Genomic DNA, 19,190 nt, shown 5'->3' with positions numbered 1-19,190 from the left:
TTGCTCTTGCAAAGAGATCGATGTGAGGTCTGCCCCATCTTCTCCACAGGTCTTGGCATACCTCTGAGTGGAGGGTCCACTCGGAAGGCAGGAGTTGATTCTTCCTGCTCAGGAGAGTCGGCCCTGACGTTCCTTTCTCCCTGTACGAATCTGGTGAGAAGACTGATCTTCCTTGTTTGAGACCACAGCAGAAGATCCCTTGCTGTTTCGTACAGGGAGAAGGAGTGCGTCCCCCCCTGTTTTTGATGTACGCCAAGGCTGTTGTGTTGTCCGAATTGACCTGCACTACTGCATTTCGGACGTGGGGCTCGAAGGCTTTCAATGCCATCCAGACTGCCATCAACTCTTTCTTGTTGATGTGCCAGGACACCTGATCCCCTTCCAGGTGCCTGACACTTCTCTTGTCCCGAGCGTCGCTCCCCAACCTGCTTCCGATGCGTCGGAAAACAACACATGGCTGGGGTTCGGCATATAAAGAGACATTCCTTCCACAAAACGAAGTGGGTTGTTCCACCACCGAAGGTCTCTCTTGATTTCCCTTGAGATCTTGAAGGAGAACTCCAGATCTAGGGAGAGACGCCTCCAGTTCTGGTATAGGAAGAACTGTAGAGGCCTGAGATGCAACCTTCCTAGAGAAACGAATTGCTCCAACGAGGAGAGTGTCCCCAGCAGACTCATCCACTCCCTCGCTGTGCATGCATCTTTCTCTAGGAAGGTCGTTATTTTCTCGTAGCAACGAGCTATCCTCTCTGGCGACGGAAAAGCCCGAAAAGCCAGAGAAGCTATCCGAATCCCCAGATAGATCCGCTCTTGACTGGGGATTAATTGAGACTTCTGGAAGTTCACCAGAAGTCCCAGAGAACTTGCCAATGTAAGGGTCTTTTGAAGGTCCTCCAGACATCTTTTTTTCTTGAGACTCTGCTCTGATTAGCCAGTCGTCGAGATAAAGCGACACCCTCACTCCCTCCAAATGTAGCCACTGCGCCACGTTTTTCATTAACCCCGTGAAAACTTGGGGTGCAGTCGATAGGCCGAAGCACAAGGCCTTGAATTGGAAGATGTTTCCTCCCATCATGAATCGTAGATACTTCCGTGACGAAGGATGGATCGGCACATGAAAATAAGCGTCCTGAAGGTCTAGAGACACCATCCAGTCCCCTGGACGAAGAGCCGCTAACACTGAGGAAGTTGTCTCCATGGCAAACTTCCTCTTTTCCACAAAGACGTTCAGGGCGCTTACATCCAAAACCGGTCTCCATCCTCCTGAGTTCTTCGGAACTAGGAATAGTCTGTTGTAAAAGCCCGCAGAGCGGGGATCTTCCACTAGTTCTATAGCCTCCTTCTCTAGCATGAGATCTACTGCTAGAGAAAGGGCTTGATTCATGATGGGGTCCTTGTACTTGGCCACCAACTCCCTCGGAGTTGTCGTCAATGGTGGTCTTGACGAGAAGGGAATGAGGTATCCTTTTTGCTGACAATCGATAGGACCAATTGTCTGCCCCTTTGTGGCCAGACGTCGGCAAATTCAGTAGTCTGGCACCCACTGATGTCTGGAGTCCTGATCGCTATTTCTTACTTTTCTTCCCTCTGACTGACCTAGAGAAGGTTTTACCTCTCTTAAAAGGTCTAGTTCCTCTGGTTGAAGAACCTCTGACAGCGGGTCCTCCTCGAAAGGGCTCCTGCCTCAGAGGAGTCTCTTTCTTGGCCTTGGGTTGGAAGACAGAGCAAGGTTTCCTGGCCGCCTGGGCTAACATGTCTGAGTAGCCTTAGCTGAAAGGGCACTCGAGACATCTTGAATAATTTTCTTGGGGAACAGAAGAGGAGAGAGTTGAGCATACATAAGCGAGGCCCTTTGTGCATGTGAAACTGCCTTAGTGAGAAACGAAACAGTAGACAGACCGCTTCTTAATAAACTCCAGCTCCAAACAGTGAGGAGACTTCACTCGATCCGTCTCTCACTGCTTTGCCTCCATGCAAGTGAGGACGCAGTTTAAGATCTTCAGGAGACAGAGAATCAGGGGTCTGGGTCTTATTAGCCAAAACTCCTAAAGACCAATCAAGGAAGTTGAAAACTTCCAGGACTCAGAACATTCCCTTCAGTAGGTGTCAGTTCATTCATCCCCCACGTAGTCTTGGCGGACAAGAGGGCGAACGACGAGCAGAATCCACCAATGAAGAGAAGTCCGAGTCCGCAGACGAAGGGAGAGCGAGGCCTAAAGGTTCGCCCGATTCGTACCAGAATCCCAATCTGCCAGTCAGTTTAGACGGAGGGAAAGAAAAAACCGTCTTCCCTTTCTCTTCCTTAGAAAGGAGCCATTCCCCAAAACCTCTAAGCGCCTTCTTCATGGAAACAGTAGGTTTCATCCTTACACAAGACGAAACCTTCGACGTCTTCGAAGTGGAGAATAACGAAAGAGGAGAAGGGGGAGCCACAGGAGAAAGGATATCTCCGAACTCTTGCAGGAGCAAATCTGTCAGCCTCTTATAGGAGGAAACAGAGGAGTCTTTTGGTCCTTCTTCTTCTGAGGGGTCCTGTTCTTCCTGAGCTGAAGAACCCTCATGATCCTTAGAGGCGCGACTATCTTAAAAGGAGTTCTCTAGAGGAAGTAAGACGTATACGTCTTGGAGACAAAGCTTCAGAAAACGTGTCTACTTGCAACATCCTTCTTGTCTGGAGGAGTGCGTTTCCCAGATTCTTGGAGCCTAACAGGAGTAAGGCGGCTGTCAGGAGCAGAGCGCCTGTTTGAAGAAGAACTTCTATCCGGTCTTCTTGGCGCCTATCCAAAGGAGAGCGGCTACCAGGCGAACAGCGCCTGCCATACGAGAAGCGGCTACCAGGCTCTTGGCGCCTGAACCGAGGCGAGAGGATCTCTGGCGACGAGTGCCTACTAGGTGAGCGCCTACAAGGGGAGAAGCGCCTGCTAGGATCTCGGCGCCTGACTCGAGGAGAGTGAAAGTCAGGAGAAGAGCGCCTGCCAGGAGAAACGCGCCTAACAAGCTCTTGACGCCTGTCCAGCGAAGAGCGCCTGTCCGATTTAGGGCGCTTGTCAACAGGAGAGTGGAGGCGAGACGAGGAGCGGCTACGAGGCGAGGAGCGGCTACGAGGCGAGAAGCGCCTACTAGGCTCTTGGCGCCTGTCAAGGGGAGCGATCCTGTCTCGAGAAGAGCGTCTGTAGGGTGAAGATCTCCTACGAGCAGTTTGCTCCTTGTCCGAAGGAGAAACCTGTCTGACAGGCGAATGGCGCTTGGACGCAGAAGGGATCTTGTCCTAAGCAGAAAGTCTCCTGCGAGAATCCGAACGCACAGGTGAGCGCGCCGCTTCCGTCGAATAGCGAGAGTCAGGAGAGGGGAGCCTTCGGGATTTCGTTTACAGGAAGCGATGACGTCCTTGCCATACGACGAGACGACACGCTAAGGAGGAGCCCAGCCAGAGCCGAAATCTGCGCCTGAAGGTTAGCCAACACCCTTGGCAGGAGAATTCACAAACTCTTGAACAGGTGACGAGGCTCGATCTCTGCTCGGGGAACGATACTCCTGAGATCTCTTACGTTTCTTCGCTTCCACCTCAGGCTCTTCCGAAAAAACTTCAGGGCTGGATGGACGGGCGCAGGGAGCGTTCCAGGCTCTCTTCGAAGGGCGCGAGGCTTCCGAAGAGCTCCATCCTTGTTTAGGCGAAGGCGAAGACGAGAAGCATTGGCGCAATATTTCTCTCTTGGAGCGATCCAAGGTAGCCTGGGAACGATCAACAGGAGCTACCGAGGGGACGCCTGACCGGTGGGGATGCTCCCTAACCTTCCTGCGGCTTTCGACTTTCCTCCTCCACTGGGACTGGGAGTCTGGAAGAGGTCTAGGCCTGGAAGCATTAGGGAGCCGATCAGACGCACCCTCCACTGCACTGGGTTCACTGCACAAATCACTATTGGAATCACTCTTACCTTCTAATTGTTTGATTTTCCTCTCCATACTGCGAATGGTGGCTTTCATGGAGGCCACTTCCGAAGGCGCATCTTCGGCTTCGGTGCAGGGAGCAGGAGCTGAAACTGACAAAAACCGAGCTACTTCTAAAATAGGATTATCATATCCAACTCGCTAATACGAGATCTACTACTGCTCCTAGAAGAAGCTTTCCTAACTTATCTTTTCAAGCTTCCTCAAAGTAGGAAAGACGAAAACTTCCATTCATCCTCCTTCAGCTTTTCACATTCATTACAAGGATTATTAAAGGTGCATTCATTCCCTCTACACTTCAAACATACCGTGAGGGTCTACCGCAGCTTTCGGTAGCCTCACCTTACACTCCAGTCATACAACAAACTCTAAAAAACATAGCAGTTTTCTTAGTATCAACATCAGACATCATGAATCCAAGAAAAATCCAAAGAAAAGTCAAATAACTGTCCACAAATCGCGAATGCCAGGCCAAAAGATCGGGTACTTCACCAAAAGTCCGTATAAACAATCCAGGGCGAAAACGAGAAAAGAATCCAACTGTCAAGAGGTACCGACAACAGGTGTGGTCGACACCGACGACAGAAAAAATCTAGCAAGAAAGGTGGATGTTGGTTTCTTACACCCGCTTCCCAGCGGCGGGTAAGGTAGATCACCTGACCTACCTGTCGCGTTAGCCGCGAGTTTTGAATTCTGTCGTGACGTCAGAGACGTAAGCTAAGTATATGTCTGACAGGAAAGTTCATGTACAAAACTCCATGTTTCAAAGAAGACCAGGGCTTTCTTGAAATGGATCTCTCCCGACTGAAGCCTGAAGCCTGGCAGGAACCTCGCGCCTGGCTGGTGCTTCGCTCTTGGTTGGCGCCTAGCGCTTGTCTGATACCTTTCGCTTGACTGGCGCCTCGCATCTGGTTGACGCCTCGCGTCTTAGCTGGAGATTCGCGCCTAGAGCCTGGCTTGCTGCTCGCGCCTGGCTGGCGTCTCGCGCCAGGTTGGCGCTTTGTGCCTGCCTGGCGCCTTGCGCCTGCCTGGAGCTTCGCGCCTGGCTGGCGCCTTGCGCCTGGTTGGCGTCTCGCGCCCGGTTGGAGTGGCGCCTTGCGCCTGCCTGGAGCTTCGCGGCTGGCTGGTACCTCGCGCCTGCCTGGCGCCTCGCTCCTGCCTGGCGCCTCGCGCCTGGTTGGCTCCTCCCCCTTTTGCCGGAGCTTCGAGCTTGGTAGAGTCTCGAGGATGTCTGGCAATGTCCACATCGGACACTCTTATCTGTCCTATATGTTCGCATCTAGCGCATCTGTGTCAGGTTGTAGGCCCGGTCTTTCTCCTCATCAAGACAATGACAGTGTTCTGGGCTGTCTGCAGGTTTCTTCTTCCTTACTGACTGTGTCCAGAAAGGTCTTGAGTCACCTTCTCAGTTAATGAACGAGAAATGTCCTTCACTAACTGAGAAGGGACCAAAAACCAAAAAGTCAGACAAGGCGAGTACAGAAGCGCTGCCCTCTGAGCGTGGGAGACCGCTTTGGTTAAAAAGACACTATATACTGTCCTCTTTTTAAGAAGACCTGCTCCAAACAAAGAGGAGATCTCAACCGAGCCATCATGAACCGCTTTGTCTATACAAGACAAAATACACAGAAGGACTTCTGGTTCGAGTCCTTCAGAATCATGGGCTTTCTTGGACATCACCCAAGGGACCAATCTAAGAAGTTGAAAACTTCCAATACATGAAAGAGTCCCTTGAGGAGATGGTCCAGTTCTGAAATGCCCCAAGTTATACGGGCAGAGTTCAAACCTTGTCTACGTGAAGCGTCAACTAAGGTCGAAAAGTCCGCTTCTGACGTAGACTGGAAGAGAAATACCCATATTCTCTCCCGTCTGATCTCCAATGCCTTCTTTTAACCAGCTTAGTCTCGACTGGAGGCATGCAGAATGACCGTTCTTAAACTAACTCCTTCTTCGACTTCATCCAAGAAGTCTAAAAAAGACTGAAGAGCCCTCTTCATCGAAACTGGCGGGCTTCCATTCTAAGAAAAATATGATATTGTTATTGATACAATAAAAGTTTCCATACATTACTTACCTGGGCAGATATATACCATAGGCTAAGACTCGTCGTTCCCCTGACAGAAATTCAAATTTTCGCGGCACACGCTGCAGGTAGGTCAGGTGATCTACCCGTCCTGCCTGGGTGGCAGGATTAGGAACCCATTCCTGTTTTACCTATCATATTTTTTTTCTCTTCCACCGTGTCCTTGCGGAGGCTTGGGTGGGCCCCTAATCGTATATATCTGCCAGGTAAGTATGTATAGAAAAACTTTATTGTATCATAAATAACAATATCATTTTCATACAATCAACTTTAACCTGTCAGATATATACATAGCTGATTGGCACCCACTTCGGTGGAGGGCGGTAAGAGACAGCCTCAACTATATGGAAAGGACAGGTAAAACAACATAAGTTGTTTAGGCGTATAAAATAAAACCATTGGTTCCTACCTGATAGGTGGTAGGACTTCGGTGGGTGTTTTGCCCAGTAGTCCTGCATCACCTCCCAAAGAAACTTTAGCGAGAATATGTGGAATTCTATGGCCAAAAGTTCGTTGTGGGTCTGCCGAACTGGGGTCTTATCCATCTTACTACTCGGCAGAGCCTGAAAGGGACTTTGTCAATGGGTGCTGGATCCACTTACTTATGACAATGACAAACCCCCTTATGAAGGAGCGCAACACCCGATCCCGATTCACCTTGATCCTAACACGAGGGTTTCGCGCTCAAATTGGAAAGAGTTTATCCCCACCACTCCTTTCTTTCAAAAACTCCCATTAATTTCACTAAGTTAAAAAACTTTAACCTTCAAAGTTAAGGATCAGTGGTCGGCTCCTTATCCCCCCCCCCCCCCCATTGTAAACGTATCCGCAGAAACGAAAATACCAAAAAGAGAAGGCTCTACTCGTATGGTTAACTTGACATCCTTTTGTGTAATGAGAAAGTCAACATAGAGTTGACCTCTACCGTACAAACACAGCTAATATGGTCTTATATGACATATTGTTATGTAAAGAACAAGAATTTGCAAAAGCGCCGGCCACTTCCTGCCGCTTTTAATTCTCAAGCTTTGTTTTTGAAGGAATCAAGTCACTAATGAACAAGTGCTTAGGGGAGATCTCCATGATTTGTCCAAAGGAAAAGACCAGGGCTTTTCTTGGAAATGGATTCTCACCCGACTGAAGCCTGGCAGGAACCTCGCGCCTGGCTGGTGCTTACGCTCTTGGTTGGCGCCTAGCGTCTTGTTCTGGTACCTTTTGCGCTTGACTGGCGCCTCGCATCCTGGATGACAGCTTCGCGTCTTAGCTGGGGAGATTCGCCGCCTAGAAGCCTGGCTTGCGCCTGGCTGGCGCTTTGTGGCTTGCCTGGCGCCATCGCGCCATGGCCTGGAGCTTCGCGCCTGGCTGGCGTCTAGCTCCCAGGTTGAGTGGCGCCTTCGGCGCCTGCCCCTGGAGCCTTTCCGCGGCTGGCCTGGTACCAGAAACCTCTCACGGCCGCCTGGCTGGCGTCCTCGCGCCAGGTTGGCGCTTTGTGCCTGCCTGGCGGCCCTTCGCGCCTGGCTGGCGGTCTCGCGCCAGGTTGGCGCTTTGTGCCTGCCTGGCGCCTTGCGCCCTTAGCCTGGAGCTTCTCCCGCCTGGCTGGCGTCCCTCGCGCCCGTTGGTTGGAGTGGCGCCTTTGCGCCTGCCTGGAGCTTTCGCCGCTGGCTGGTACCTCGCGCCTGCCTGGCGCCTCGCTCCTGGCCTGGCGCCTCGCGCCTGGGTGGCTCCCTCCCCACTTGCCCGGAGCATTCGAGCCTTGGTAGAGTCTCGAAGGATGTCATGGCAATTGTCCAAATCGGGACAACTCTTATCTGTCCTATATGTTCGCATCTAGCACATCTGTGTCAGGTTGCTGTAGGGCCCGGTCTTTCTCCCTCATCAGACAATGACAGTGTTCTTGGGCTGTCTTGGGCAGGTTTCCTTCTTCCTTACTGACTAGGTGTCCAGAAGGTACTTGAGTCGCCTTTCCCCTCAGTTAATGAACGTAGAAATGTCCCTTCACTACTGAGAAGGGAACAAAAAAAGTCAGACAAAGGCGAGTTACAAGAAGCGCTGCCCTCTGAGCGTGGGAGACCGGCTTTGGTTAAAAAGACCACTATAATACTGTCCTCTTTTTAAGAAGACCTGCTCCAAAACAAAGACGGAGATCTCTAACCGAGCCATTCCTGAACCGCTTTGTCTATTACAAGACAAAATACTACAGGAACGGACCTTCTGGTTCGAGTCCTTACATAATCATGGGCTTTCTTGGACATACACCCCAAGGGAGCCAATAAGCCCAAGCTAAGAAGTTTTGAAAACTTTCCAATACCTGAAAGAGTCCCTTTGATGGAGATGGGTCCAGTTCTGAAATGCCCCAAGTTATAACGGGCAGAGTTCAAACCCTTGGGTCTACGTGAAGCGTCAACTCAAGGTCGAAAAGTCCGCTTCTGACTTAGACGGAAGGAGAAATACCCATATTGCTCTCCCGTCTGTATATGAAATGCCTCTTTTACCAGCTAGTCTCGGCTGGAGGCATGCAGAAAGGACCGTTCTAAACTAACTCCTTCTTCAACTTCATCCAAGAGTCTAAAGACTGAAGAGCCCCTCTTCATCGAAATGGCGGGCTTCATTATCTAAGAAAAACGAAGATTATTCGTCTTTGCACTCGAGAAAAGGATAGCGCGGGAAGGAAGGAGGAGGAGGCCAGGGCGTCAAGTCGTCTCCATACTCCTCTAGAAGCAAGGCTGTCCAAAAACATTATAGGTCGAACAGTCCTTCTCTTCCTTGATTACTCCTCCTCCGAGTTTACTTTCTAACCTCGGGGTCTAGATGAGTCCTCCGCTGCTAATTCAGTAGGTCGTTCCTTTCCTTGGTGGAGGGACAAAACTCCCTAATAGGAGAGGGCTAAAGGGAATGGCTTATTGCCTTCCTTCTTCCCCGGTTTAATAGTCCTGGAAGGCGGGCCAACAGCCCAGGCTTCTCTCCATAATTGGATGACGCTTCCCGCTTGGATGACGCTTCTCTAGTCAAGCCGAAAAGGCGGTCCTGGCTGACCGCCTCCCGGTTTGTGTTTCTGGCTTGCTGACGTTCTGGATGGACGCCTCGCCGCCTGGAAGAACGCTTTCGCTCTCAAAAGGCGTTCCTAAACTGGCGCCAAAATTTTGGTTGGAGCCTCCGCGTCTAAAAAGACAGCTTTCAAATACTTATTCATTGTTATTGACGACGTCTCCACGTTCTCTGCATCTCTCTGGCGTTTACCGTTGTCTTCCGAAGATTCCTCCCGATCTCGCTCATCGAAACCGAAGGCCTCTGCTATGTTGTTTGGAAGCTTCACGTGTCATGACGCCTCTCGCTTCGCAAGGGTGAGAGAGGACGAGACTTCTTGGATTGGTGAAGCGCAACGTTCCCCCCCACCCCCCCCCCCCCCCCCCCCCCCCCCCCCCCCCCCCCCACCCCACCCATTCCATACGAGGCGCTTAACACTCCCCCAAACAACCAAAGAAGGCCTGTTAGGGCTCTTGTACTGGCGAAGATAATCTTTCCTTGAAGCTTTTCCCACGTTCATCTTCAATGGGCGGGGGAGAAGTAAGGAAAAGGAAAAGCATGTCTATATGAAGCCTGTTCGTCTTCTCACAACTCATTTCCAATAAATGTTAAAACATTTTGTTAACAGTTATTATCGTCGATCGAGAAGGTATCCTTTCTTTGTTTAACCGCAGCAATCGGGAGCGTTAAAAAAGAGGAGAGTTCTCGATGCTCTATGCGATATGAAGAGTTGTCGGGAATGGAACTTTGGCCTAAGTGTTTTATTAAATGGGGTAACGGAAACGGAGCATCCAGGAAACGCGAATCTTGCCGTTACCGAGCTTGGTGTCCGGGAAGCAGTCTACTTGGACTCCTCTAGGTTTAATAACTGCGGCTAAAACGAAAAAGAAAATCTTGGATGGTGCTCTTGGCTCACTGCGCCAGGCCTGGCGCTTCTAGCGCGTGAAATTTTGCGCCAGGCTGGCGCCGTTCTTGGAGCATTGCGCTAGGTTGGTAAGCTTCTGGCGCGTTGCGCCATAACTGGGGCGGCTTTCTTCTAATTGCTTTTTGTATGTTATGTTGCCAGAAACACCTGTGCCTTTATGGTAACCGCCGGCTACCAGTCCTTTTGTGTCACATGTTAACGGTTCCGTTCTTAGTAGGAAAAAAACTTTATACCGTAGTAGTAAGTCCATTCAGGGAAACCAAGTTCCCCTGACCCAAAACGAGGAATGTTTTCCCCCCACCCACACCCGACTCATCCATCTTTCTTGTCTGAGCAGGTACTCTAATTAAGCTATGCTTTCGTAAAGCCTGATAGCATTACATAATATAAATGTTTCTGCTGTCGATAGAATCCTTTAATAAGGTTTTACCTACCCGGTAAAAACCGCATTGAAAGGTTGTACTATCTCTCTTGATTGAAAGCTTTTCCTTAGCCAAAAAGGCATAACAATATTTATTTATTTTTCGTTATCTTAACTATACCCCCTCAATAGAGGAAGGTTAAGACCTCGATTGTAGGGGAGAGATACGGAAAAGTTATTCCATTCCCGCAGGCGAAGAGATATTCGCCCGACCGCTCCATGGACTGACACCTACATGGTACTGACAGTAACTGGCAATAGGCGGTACTGCGTTGGTCCTCAATGGCTTCTCAGCGAAAGCAGTCCCCGCCCTACCTTCCTTGAAGTTGCCAGCTACTCCCCCCAATTCAATAAAGGAATTTTAATAAAATTATTTATCGAACTTTCAGGAAGTTCTTATTAAGCATATTGTAATAAGCGAAACAAGACTTCGATAAATCTAGAAGCTAAGTTAGGTGTTAGGTCTTAACCAATCCCCTTTAAGCGTATTCCCTTTCCTTCCTAGGCGAAGACGTAAAGGAAGGTACTTGTAATTGTAGTTGCACAGAAAAGAATAGTAAACTACGGTATGGTTTTATGAATTGACCGTATCGTATTCTCCATACAGCAGAAACACTCTACTACCTTCTACTATCTTCGTTCTTTGTTAAATAAGAACGATAGAAAGAAGAGTAAACATTATAATATATAGTTATATTATATATATATATATAGACTAATTATATACTATATATAATATATATTTATAATAAATAATATATATCCATATATATATCCTTAAGGAACGAAGTTGAATCAAGGAACTCTTTGAAATCTTCGTGATTTCATTCCTAAATTAACGCGGAAGAGACAGAACTTCCTGTTTCATCACTAAGGGTTACGGGAAAGGAACGTAGATATTTTTCTATCCGCCATTCATACCCAAACATCGATGAGAACTTTAAAAGAGTTTTTTCCCTTAATTAGAAAAACTCCCAAAGCTCTGCCTCCTCCAAAACGAGGGAAGAGCATGGATGAAGGGAGAGAGTCCGCATTGAGAGGAAAACTGCCTAACAAAGAGTCTTCTGAACTAATGAAAAGGGGCTTTCTTCTTAGTATCAAAGAAATCCTTCTGACCAAAAGCAACGGCCGCCTGTGCGACATCTTGCACATTTGCCAGGGGAAAGTTGGTTCAAGTTTAAAAAATTCCAAAGAGGAGTCCTCGCGCACTGACCTTCTCTCTCTAATGAAAGATTTTTGGAAATCTTCCTGAGAGCCTTGGCGTCTGGATCCGTTGCTCCTAGCGCCTAGCGTCTGGTATAGTTCCGCGCCGGCCTGGAAATGTTCCGCACGCTAGCAAGTAGGAGTCCGCTACCTGGAACGTTCCGCTTGCGTGGAAGGTCCCCGTGCGCCCTAATAGATACCAGAAGCGCCCTCTAGTTCTTGTTATACGAGCCTCTTTGCCAGAAAACGTTCAATGGAAGCCTCCATTCTTATTTGCCATTCCTACTTAATAATGGCCTCCTTAGTTAAGCCGTCTGTTTTTCTCTTTGAAGGCGGCCTTGCCGCCAATAAAAAGGTTGCTGGAACGCGGCTCGCACTCAGGTTTGCTGGAAACGTGGACTCGGCGTTTATCTGTATGAACGAGGCTCGCGCTAGTCTGTTGGAACGCGGCTCGCTGCTAGTCTGTTTTTTTTTTTTTTGGAACGGGCGGCTCGCTGGCTGGCCTGTTGGAGACGTGGCTCGCGCTAGCTTGCCTGGCTGGCTCTCAGCCTCTCGCTCAGTGAGTCAGTGTTCTCCTTATTCAGAGAACAGAGCCAGACTCGTCCCGAACTTCTAAACATGTACATTCTTCGTCTTTTATTTCGGATGTAAGATGAAGAAACGGAAGAACCAGACCCCGCACTTTTTGTAAAGGCTGCCTTGCAATGGCCTATCCCTGGCAGTCTGGGACTGGTATCCGTTTTTACAGGATCCTGCCGAGGGAAACTCCCGATCGGTGGGGGATTCTACCTATAACCTCCGTAAGGCTTTCGACTTTCCTTGTCTCCTCTGGGCTTGTGAGTTTGGAAGGAGGTCTTAGGTCCTGAGAGCGAGGACAGAGCCGCTCGAACAGCAACCCCTCTACTAATTAGGACCCGCCTTTTTTCCAATGGCGAACTTGGCAGTCTGGGTCGTTCTACAGATCCATGTCGAGGGGAACGCCTGATCGGTGGGGATTGTCCATAACCTCCGTAACGGCCTTTCGGGGGGGGGGGGGGACTTTCCTTCTCCTCTGGGTATGTGAGCTTGGAAGAGGTCTAGGCCTGGGAGGCGAAACCAGAGTCCGAACAGAAACGCACCCTCCACTGCACTAAACAGGTAAAAGAAACACTTTTTCTTACCTTTCCAAGAGTAGCTCGTATTTTGAGCTACATTCCTTTGTCGTCCAAATTGCCAATATGAATTTGAAGATTCTGTGAACGGTAAGAAGGAGATTGGAGGATACCAACCACGTACTAGTAATGTTAATGCTCTAACTGCTCGTTTTTTTTTTTTTTAAAAAAAGTACGAGAGCTATAAAATAAACTTTTAAAGGAATCGTAAAAACTGTATTCTTTCCTTACATCGTCAAGAAGGAAGTTTAGCTCAATAAGCCAATTTCTAACATTTACTAAGACACGGTTATTTAATGAAATAAATTAAAATTTTTAAAATTCCTTCTTGCAGCAAAAACTATGTTGTATTGTACTACCGAAAAAGTTTCGGTTACAGTTACACGTAAACAATTCTTCGAAATTTGTTCGAAGCCAAAGTTTATCAAAACAAATTTAATCTGCGTATGGCCGAACCAAAGATCCAGTACTTCCCTCCCTGCAAAAAGATAGCCCCAGCAAGAATTCGATTGGCGATGAAATCCAAAAATCAAGTCAGGAGGAACTGGCAAACGTTGTTTACATTCCCAAGCTACTGCAAAAAAGAAAAATAATATGATAGAAAACAAGGAATGGTTTCCATAATCCTAGCCACCCAGGGCAGGGAACGGTAGATCAACCTGACCTACCTGCAGCGGTGCTATGCCGCCGAAATTTGAACGTTTCTGGTCGGGGACGACGGAGTCTTAAGCTATGATTATATATCTGACAGGTAAACGTTGATTGTATGAAAAACGAAGATTTCTTCGTCTTTGCACTCGAGAAAAAAGAGAGCGGGCGGAAGGAAGGAGGTGAGGGCAGGAGTCAAGTCCGTCCTCCTATACTCCCTCTAGAAGCTAAGGCGCTGTCAAAAAAACATTATAGTTCGACAGTCCACTTCTCATTACCTTGATACTCCTCCTTCCGAGTTTTACTTCTAACTCGGGGTCCATAGATGGAGTCTCCAGGCTGCTATTCAGTACGTCTTTACCTCTGGGTGAGGGGACAAACCTCCCTAATAAGGAGAGGGGCTAAGGGAATGATATTCCTTCCTCTTCCCCGCTTTAATAGTCCTGGAATGGCGCACAACAGCCCAGCGGTTCTCTCCATAAATGGATGACGCTTCCCGCTTGGGATGATCGCTTCTAGTCCGCCAAAGCTTCCTGGCTGACGCCTCCCGTTTCCCGTTTGTTGGCTGCTGATGTCTGGCTGAAGCCCTCGCGCCTGGAAGACGCTTCGCTTCTCAAAAGGCGTCCCTAAACTGGCCCGCCAAAATTTTGGAGTTGGAGCCCTCGCATCTAAAAAGCAGCTTTAAAAAAAATGACGGATTCATGTCTTGACGACGTCTCACTGATGTCTCCCTGGCGTTAACGGTGTCTTCCGTAAGATTCTCCCGATCTCGCTCTCGAAACCGAAGCCTCCTGGCGGAATATGTTTGGAAGCTTCACGTCTGCAATGACGCCTCTCGCTTCGGCAGGGGAGAGGAGGACGGAGACTTCTTGATTGGAAGCGCAACGTCCTTCCTACGAGGCAGCTAACCAACTACCCACCAAAGGAGGCCAAGTTGCTCTTGTACTGGCAATGATAATCTTCCTTGAAGCTTTTTACCCACGTCATCTTCAATCGGGGTGGGGGTATTTGTAAGTAGGCAAAAAGGTAAGCAGTCTAATCGGAAGGCCTGTTCATCTTCTTCCTTACCTGAGAGATCTCTGAAGAAGGACCTTTCCGCAGGTTCTCACAACTCTTTCCAATAAATGTTAAACATGTTAACAGTTTATTATCGTCGATCGAGAAGGAAATCTCTTTGTTAACGCGGAATAGGAGCGAAAAAAAAAGCTTCTCGATGCTCTATGCGATATGAGAGAGTTTGGGGTGGAAATGGCCTAACGTGATTAAATGGGTAACGAAATCAGGAACGAATTTCTTGCCGTTACCGCAGCTTGGTGTCCGAGAGGCTACTGGACTCTTCTAGGTTAAATAACTCCGGCTAAAACGAGAAAATCTTGGATTGGAGCTCTTGGCTCACTGCGCCCAGGCTGGCCGCTTCTGGAGCCATTGGCCCGCCAGGTTGGTACTTCTGGCGCGTTGCGCCAGACTGGCGCTTTTCTTTCTAATTCTTTTTTATGTTGTATTGTGCCAGAACACCTGGGTGCCTTTATTGGTACCCGACATCCTTTCATCATGTTAATTCCCGTTCTTAGTAGGAAAAAAGCTTTATTAATACGTTAGTGATAGTCCATTCAATGGGAAACAACGAAGTTTCTGCCCCAAAGAGAATGTTTCCCATCCGACTCATCCATCGTTCTTCTGATCAGGTACTCTAATAAGCTATGCTTTTCGTAAGCCTGAGAGCTATTCAATCAATAATTAAAATGTTCTGCTGCGATAGAATCCTTTAATAAGGTTGTTACCCTACGGTAAACAGCCATTGAAAGGTTGGTAACTATCTCTCTTAATTGAAAGCTTCCTTAGCCAAAAGGCAATAATTTAATTTTATTTATTTGTGGGGCTTAGCTTAACTATCCCCTCAATCCGAGGGTTGAAGAAAAAAAAACCGCGAATTGTGAGGGGAAAGATAGCGGATAGTTATTCCATACCCGACAGGAGAAGGAGAGAATAACGCCCGACCGCTCGTGGACCTGAACACCTACATTGGTACTCGACAGTAACTGGCGTAGGCGTACTGCGTTGGTCTCAGGCTCTCAGCGAAAGCAGTCCCCCACCGCTTACTTTCCTTCCAGAGTTGCCAGCTACTCCAATTAATAAAGGAATTTTAAAAATGTTATTATCGAACTTTCAGGAAGTTTTTATTAAAGCAATTTAATTTGCGGAAAGCAACAAGACTTCGATAAATCTAGAAGCTAAAGTAGGTGTTGTCGTTAACAATCCCTTTAAGCGTAGTCCTTCCTCTTCTTACGCCCGCCCCCGGAAACCCCGCACTTTAGGTCTGTAAAGGACGTAGAAGGAATACTGGTAATTGAGTTGCCACAGCAAAGAAAAGGGTTAACTACGGTATGTGTTTAATTTGATTTGACCGTATCGTATTCTCAAAACAGCAGAAACTCTACCTAACTTTCTACTATTCTTCGTTCTTTTTTCGTTAAATAGAACGATAGAAAGGAGTTATATATATATCCTTAAGGAACGCAAGTTAATAAGGAACTCTTTAAAGATCTTCGTGATTTTCTTCATAAATCGCGGAAAGAGACATAATTCCCTGTTTCATCACTAGGGTTTAGCGGAATAGGAAGTATATATTTTCTTATCGCATCATAAGCCCAAACGTCGATGAGATTCTTAATTAATAAAAAACTCCCAAAAGCTCTTGCCTCCTCAACGAAGGGAAGAAGCATGGGATTAAGGAAGGAGAGAGTCCGCATAGAGAGGAAACTGCCTAACAAAGGAGTCTTCTGAATAATGAAAAGGGGCTTCTCTTAGTATCAGAATCCTTCTGACAAAAGCCCAACGGGCCGCACGTTGACGGACATCTTGCGGCAATTTGCCAGGGGAAAAGTTGCTCAAGTTAAAAATTCAAAGAGGAGTCTCGCGACTGCCTCTCTCTCAAATGAAGCTTTTTTGGAATCTTTTTGACCCGCCTGGCGTCTGGATCCTTGCCGCCTTAGCGCCTGGCGGTCTGGATAGTTCCGCGGCCGCCTGGAATGTTGTCCGCCACGCTAGAAAAAGGAGACTCGCTCCCATGGAACGTTCCGCTTGCGTGGAAGGTCCCGTGCGCCCTAATAGATCCGAGCGCCTCTAGGTCTTGTTATACGAGCCTCTTGCCACGAAAAACTTTCAATGGAAGCATCCTTCTGATTGCCACTCTACTATAAGGCTCCTTAGTTAAGCCGTCTGTTTTCTCTTTGAAGGCGCCTTGCGCCAAGAAAAAGTTCTGGAACGCGGCTCGCACTCAGTTGCTGGAACGCGGCTCGCGTTTATCTGTATGAACGAGGCTCGCGCTAGTCTAGCTGGAACGCGGCTCGCGCTAGTCTGTTGGAACGCGGCTCGCTGCTGGCTGTTGGAACGTGGCTCGCGCTAGCTTGCTGGCTGGCTCTCAGCCTCTCGCTCAGTGAGTCAGTGTTCTCTTATTCAGAGAACGAGCCAGATCGTCCGAACTTCTAACATGTACATTCTTCGTCTTTTCGGATGTAAGATGAAGAAACGAAGAACAGACGCACTTTTAAAAGGCTGCCTTTGCAATGGCTATCCCTGGCAGTCTGGGACGTTTTACAGCTCCTGCCGAGGGAACGCCCGATCGGTGGGGATTCTCCATAACCTCCGTAAGGCTTTCGACTTTCCTTCTCCTCTGGGCTTGTGAGTTTGGAAGAGGTTCTAGGCCTGAGAGCGAGACAGAGCCGATCGAACGCACCCTCTACTAATTAGGACGCCTTTCCAATGGCGAACTTGGCAGTCTGGGACGTTCTACAGATCCTGCCGAGGGGACGCCTGATCGGTGGGGATTCTCCATAACCTCCGTAAGGCTTTCGACTTTCCTTCTCCTCTGGGTATGTGAGCTTGGAAGAGGTCTAGGCCTGGGAGCGAAACAGAGCCGAACAGAACGCACCCTCCACTGCACTAACAGTAAAATCACTTCTTACCTTTCAATAGCTCGTATTTTGAGCTACATTCCTTTGTCTTCAAATTGCAATATGAATTTGAAGATTCTGTGAAGTAAGAAGGAGATGAGGATACCACACTACTAGTAATGTTAATGCTCTAACTGCTCGTTAGTACGAGAGCTATATAAACTTCTAAAGGAAGCGTAACTATTCTTTCCTTACATCCTCAAGAAGGAAGTTAGCTCAATCAATTCTAACATTTACTACACGTTATTATGAATAAATATTAAAATTTTCCTTCTTGCAAACTATGTGAGTGTCTACCGAAAAGTTCGGTAGTTACACGTAAACAATTCTTCGAAATTTTCGAAGCCAAAGTTATAAAAACAAATTAATATGCGTATGCCGAACCAAAGATCCAGTACTTCCCTGCAAAAGATAGCCCAGAAGATCGATGGCGATGAAATCCAAAAATCAAGTCAGGAGGAACTGCAAACGTTGTTTACATTCCAAGCGACAGAAAAAATATAAATAGAAAACGGGAATGGTTCCTAATCCTGCCACCCAGGGCAGGACGGTAGATCACCTGACCTACCTGCAGCGTGTGCCGCGAAATTTGAATTTCTGTCGGGGACGACGGAGTCTTAGCTATGTATATATCTGACAGGTAAGTTGATTGTATGAAACTGAACAGATGTATAGGGAGCATGGGTTTAATCTCGTAACTAGTATAATTATGTTAGAAGAAATACAAGCAGCAAAATTTGTTGCCATGTCCAAAGCCTGATGTTGGAAATAATATTCAGGTTCACCATGAGAAGTTAATAAATAGGTCAGCATCCAGATAAAACTTTCAAGGTGTGTCACGTTCAAGAAATTTCATGTACACAAACCTACAGTAGGCCAAAACCTTCCTTCACTTAGGCCATTGCCAAATAAACTGAGCTAGCCTATGCCTAGTATGTGGGGTAATTAATTTTAGAATTTAGGCCAAAGGCCAAGAACTGGGACCAATGAGGTGATTCAGCACTGAAACGGAAACCGACAGTAAAAGGTTTGAAACTGAAGGAAAACCTCACCTTTGCACACTGAATCAATTGTTTGGAGAAGGTGGAACGTAAGATGGAAGAAAGAGAATAAGAAATGAGGTACAGTAAAAGGAACAGAAGGGATAGCAACTAGTGGCCAAAGGCATGCTGCAAAGAACCTTAAGAGCACTGTAAGAGGTGCACTGACGGCACTACCCCCTCTTATGTGGAGTATCAATGGGGTAGACTAACAAGTATTTATGCCTATGTTTCTGCCAGTAAATATTAGGCTACAGGACACAACCTAGGTTCCCCTGCCTAGGCTAATCAAGATTCTCACTAGACAGGTTCTGAAAGAGCCCAAATCTCATTAGGACACTTCACTAAGAAAATGTAAAGGAGACAGAAGCAGGAAGATATAATTTTCTTACAGCAGATATAAAAGTGTACATAGAGCAGTAAAGGCCAAGTAATTTTACTTTCATCCCATATTTAGTACCAGTCCCTAGGTTTGTTTATTTGTATGGTGCTTTTACGTTGCATGGAACCAGTGGTTATACAGCAACGGGACCAACGGCTTTACGTGACTTCCAAACCACGTCGAGAGTGAACTTCTAACTGGTCCCTAGGGAATGAATGCAAAACCAAACAAAAACATTGTAAATTTCTCATTCCCTCTTCTATTTTCTTATATAATCTCACCTATGCTACATTATATACACCCCTTTCTAAACTTTGAACTCAAAAATTATGATAGGCTAAATGACAGCTTCGTCCAGCCTTCTCTTTACCTCTTGCATGTACCATTTTAATCTACCTAGTAGTACATACTA

At 47.6% G+C, this 19,190-nt stretch overlaps 1 protein-coding gene across 5 annotated transcripts in view; it reads right to left on the bottom strand.

Moving 5' to 3' along the window:
• The window catches only part of LOC135212917 (kinesin-related protein 10-like), a 73,065-nt gene that overhangs the window by 24,853 nt on the left and 29,022 nt on the right, over nucleotides 1-19,190 (bottom strand). The window lies entirely within an intron of this gene.

Source organism: Macrobrachium nipponense, chromosome 41 (assembly GCF_015104395.2).
Source record: "Macrobrachium nipponense isolate FS-2020 chromosome 41, ASM1510439v2, whole genome shotgun sequence".
Classification (NCBI taxonomy): domain Eukaryota; kingdom Metazoa; phylum Arthropoda; class Malacostraca; order Decapoda; family Palaemonidae; genus Macrobrachium; species Macrobrachium nipponense.
The sequence above is the reverse complement of the archived record's forward strand: the minus strand, read 5'-3'. Positions and strand labels throughout refer to the sequence as shown.